General features: G+C 47.5%; 1 protein-coding gene across 1 annotated transcript in view; it reads right to left on the bottom strand.

Annotated features, from left to right (window-relative positions):
• Positions 1-4125, bottom strand: part of BTBD10 (BTB (POZ) domain containing 10) — a 60454-nt gene extending 56329 nt beyond the window's left edge. Inside the window, exon 1 of the mRNA XM_015570105.1 lies at positions 3939-4125. The gene's annotated coding sequence lies outside the window, so the exon portion shown is untranslated. The remainder of the gene's footprint in view (positions 1-3938) is intronic.
• Positions 4126-4694: the final 569 nt, after the last annotated feature.

Below are 4694 nucleotides of genomic sequence, written 5' to 3' on the forward strand. Positions count from 1 at the left end.
ACCTAGCCTTGTTTCTCACCCTTACACCCCAATAGAAGACATTGGCCTTGCCTTCTGCATCCTACAGTCCACTTCTTTCTTAGGTCTGATCACTATATTCCCATTCCCCACAGTCCGACTAAGTATGAATTAATTAAAGTACTTCATACTAATAAGTAAATGTAGCTTAACCCACCATGGTTCAATTCCACAAATATGAAATTCTACTATATATATAAGGCACTGTGTTTAATTTACCAAAGTACAAGAAAAAATACTTTAATTCAATCTTTTCATGGACAATTAAGAGAGACACATGAGTGTCTGCTTCACATCACACTCTCCCCATCCCTTTTCTTTCCATCCTGATGACCCTTCTCCCCACCCCCCGATCCCACGAGTCATGGAAGAATTTCCAAGGATTCAAAATTGCTTCCAGTAACAGTCAATTAGTGGGAAAATGTGGATGGTATAGCAAACATTAAACATTCAAAACCATAGCTGAGTAGAAGAGGGTCTCCTGGATTTAATTTTACATATTAATTGCAAGTACAATTAAGGGCTTCTCAATAAATCAATTTCCTTACAAGATACCTTTAATTTACCTCTGCTCAGAACCCTGAGTTATTAAACCATAAATACTGAAAGTTTTTTTTCTTTCGGTTATTTCCAGTTAAAATGTTAATAAATAAGATCCAGCTGGCATGGCTCAGAGGTTGAGCTCGACCTATGAACCAGGAGGTCACAGTTCAATTCCAGGTCAGGGCATTTGCAGGCTTGACACCAGTGTGGGAGTGCAGGAGGCAGCCAATCAATGATTCTCTCTCATCACTGATGTTTCTATCTCTCTCCTGGATCTCCCTTCCCCTCTAAAATCAATAAAATAAAATCAATGTTAATAAGGACCAGTTCAGCCGAAACCGGTTTGGCTCAGTGGATAGAGCGTCGGCCTGCGGACTGAAAAGTCCCAGGTTCGATTCCGGTCAAGGGCATGTACCTTGGTTGCGGGCACATCCCCAGTAGGAGATGTGCAGGAGGCAGCTGATCGATGTCTCTCTCTCATCGATGTTTCTAACTCTCTATCTCTCTCCCTTCCTCTCTGTAAAAAATCAATAAAATATATTTAAAAAAAAATAAGGACGAGTTCAATTTGCCCTACTTTATTTAAAGATTATTAAACTCGGCTGTTAAACTTATCTAGTGTTTTGTTTGTTTGTTTGAATCCTCACCAGAGGACATACTTACACTAATTGTAGAGAGGAAGGGAGAGAGAGAAATATCAATCGGTTGCCTCCTGCAGTGTCCATACCAGGGAATGGAACCCATAATCCTTTCACTGCACAGGACAATGTTCCAACCAACCCAGCCACCTGACCAGGGCTTTTTTCATTAGATGTGACATTTTTCTCAAGTCCTCCTAGGTTTGAATTCCAAACGAATTGGCATACTTGCTTTAAATCTTTTTTTTTTTTTTTAGTTGTGAACTGTATTAATTCTCACATATATCAAGAGGTCCTAAAATGGAGAACAGGATACAACTACTGACAGCTTTGGGTTTGGTTGGGACACATGAAGCTATTTTCAGGTGTTTTAATTCATGGTCAATATTTTTTTAAATCAAGAGGCTTCAAGCAAAAATCTCGATTTCCTGTGTTCTCTGGCCCCATATTCATGTAGGGCACTAATCAAGTGGGCCTGAGAACTGGATGTCCCTCTTAGATGAGGCATAAACTCTCTAGTGCATTTCACTCATTTTCATTTTCATCTGCCTAGTACCTGAAGGCATGTGAGTTTGCTATTCATAAACAATTTCTTTGAAAGGGTACATAGTATTTTCCACACTTCAGCAAGTCACCTAAATGTAAAAAGCCACAAATGGACAATTACCATAGCAGTTTGCAACTTCATAGTTAATTATTTTAAAATTTCATAAAGCTTAGAAGGGTGAGAAAGAAAGAAATTCAGACTGCTGGAAGGGTGGAATACAGAAAGTAAAAGGCCCACCTGAAAGCTTTCTGGGGAGTGAGGAAAAACAGGTGGAAGAACTCAAAAGGATTTTTGAGACACCCAAAGCTTTTCCTGATTGAACACTATATTACTCCACGGTTCCTCTTACCAGCTCAATGCTTCAGGCCCACCCTTCCCGCTTTCTCTTTCTGTATAACCAGAGCAGTTAGGTCACAAACTGCGAAATGTCAGAAACATTTATGAAACACATTTAGACCTTAAAAGTAAGTCTCACACTTTTTTAACAGCCTTAATCCACCATCAAATCCTTTCCCAGGTATTTTCTACTGCTTTCTGCTTTTACTGAAATGACAACTTGCAGCCCTCATTTTCAACTCCTGGACTTCAGTCCTGGACGGGCTATCCCAGTGGTCGGCAAACCGCGGCTCGGGAGCCACATATGGCTCTTTGGCCCCTTGAGTGTGGCTCTTCCACAAAATACCACGTGTGGGCGTACACGTACAGTGCGATTGAAACTTCCCGGCCCATGGGCAGAAGTCGGTTTTCGGCCTGGGCGAGTCTATTTTGAAGAAGTGGGGGGTGTCAGTGGGTCAGGCGATGGGAGACCCAGCACAGGCGGGCAGCGGGATACGCAGCGCGGGGGAGCTACATTGTTTTGAGGTACGTTCGCTAAGGTTGACCCCTTCCAACTCTCCCATCCACACTCGTCTATCTGAAACAAGTATATGAGACGTGTGGATGGGAGAGTTGGAACAGGTCGACCTCAGCAAACGCACCTCAATCAGATTGAGGACGTTTTTAGCAAAGGCCTGCTTAGGAGTACCCTAATTAAGTTAATAACCATGTGCCTACCTATATAGTTTAAGTTTAAAAAATTTGGTTCCTAAAAGAAATTTTAATCATCGTACTATTGATATTCGGCTCTGTTAACTAATGAGTTTGCCGATCACTGGGCTATCCAAAACAGAAAATATTTGTTGGCCCTCGCGGTTTCATTCCTTATATTATCTCTTCTTTCAACTTTTACCGTCTATTTCATTCAAAATGTATCCCTAACCTCCTCTCTAAAATATTTTGATCAGATTTGTGTAGTGGAAGGGTGGGGAAGGAAGGTACCTAACTGTCCACATAAAATCAATATACCATACTGCTTCATTGACTGTAAATGTAAACAAAAAACATAAAGACGCTTCAGGAAACACTATTTAAATAATTTTTGCACGCTAAGTACACCAAGTGACAAACAGGTGAGGGAGGCTCTATCTTTAGCATGTCTGGATTGGTGTCTTTTCCTCATGGACTCAAAATACTGGGGAGCAGGGGCAAATACCAAATCTGAAGGACCAGGGTGGTCACACTGCCCCCACATGACAAGTTACCAAGTGAGGTCTCACCTCCCCGCACCCCATTCCAGAAGATACAGGGAGTTAGGACGCTTGCCTCTGAATAAGGAAAAGAGAAGTTTTTCTGTGCAAGTGTTGGGAGAAAAAAAAAAACCTTTACCACACGTGATGCTACTACAGCCTAAAAGCACGCAACACATCATTAGGGTCTCACTCCTCCTCGCCCAAAGGGAGACTATTTGCCACCTTATGCCCGATTGTGATGCGCCCTCCTCCGGGTGTCGCGGCGTCAGCCCGGGGACCACAGAAAAGGGGCGGGGCACGGGGGTTCCTCAGCCCCGGGAGGGAGGGATGAGGGTACGGCCCGTCACCCCCGGGGAAAGGCCTCCGGGCTTCCAGCCCACAAACAGCACCGCCGAACCCAAGCCCCAACCCGGCCTCTCAAAATTGGGCGCCAGCGACCGGAGCCCAGAACCCCACCCTCGGTCCCCTAGCAGGGTCGGCACCGCCCAGACCACCGGTAGCCACAGCAACCCAGTCCTCAAGCCCAGATTTGCCCTCCTCCCCCTTCCTCCTGCGCCCCCGCCAAGCCCAGCCTCCGGCACCGCCCCCATCGAGTTCCCCAGCGGCGCCCAGTCACCCACGAACCTGTCGACCTCCGTGAGCGTCCACGAAGGGCCTAGGCAGAAGCCCGGGCCAGTGACACCTCCGCTTCCTCCTCAACTGGACCCCTCCGGAGGTGTCGGTGGGGACGGCCACTCGGGCGGCCGCGGCTGCTAGAGCCGCCCGGCAGGTAGCTGGCCGGCTCCGAATCCTCTTCTCGCGAGAACCCGCAGTTCAAAGAGGCGAGACTGAGCTGCGTTCTCGCGAGAATGGCGGCTCACCGCCCAAGAGTGGGCGGGGCTCGGAGTGCTCCGACAGTTCAGACAGCTGCAGCGCCAGTGGGCGTTCAGTCTGGGGGCTGGTGCTGCCAAGGGGGAGGCGTGGCTGCGATCAGCGTTATACGCCCCCGTGCTCCCCCTTAGTGTGAAGCCCAAGTCTTTTCCTTGGACTTCTTATCGCCGTGAGAGAACAGCGGACGTCGTTAGCAGCCCAGAAATACCGCTGGGATCCCGAGTTTGTTGAGGCGGTCGTCGTGAGGGCCACCCTCTCTTCCCGAACGTGCACAGCTGTTTGTTTTTAAACGCTGGGTTGGCGGGAACCGGGGTGCCCGCGGGACTCCTGCAGTCAGTCGGCCGCCGGTCGGGTAACTTGGATGCGGTATTGCTCCCTGTGGGCAGAAAGTCGCCGAGTAATAGTTGCAGTCGCTCAACTTTACCCACCATGTGCTGAACGCTGGACTGTTCAAACGGAAAATGTAAAAAGACACGGTCTCCACCCTCGAAGCTCACACCCGAGGCGGAG

This window comes from Myotis davidii, unplaced genomic scaffold (assembly GCF_000327345.1).
Source record: "Myotis davidii unplaced genomic scaffold, ASM32734v1 scaffold946, whole genome shotgun sequence".
Classification (NCBI taxonomy): domain Eukaryota; kingdom Metazoa; phylum Chordata; class Mammalia; order Chiroptera; family Vespertilionidae; genus Myotis; species Myotis davidii.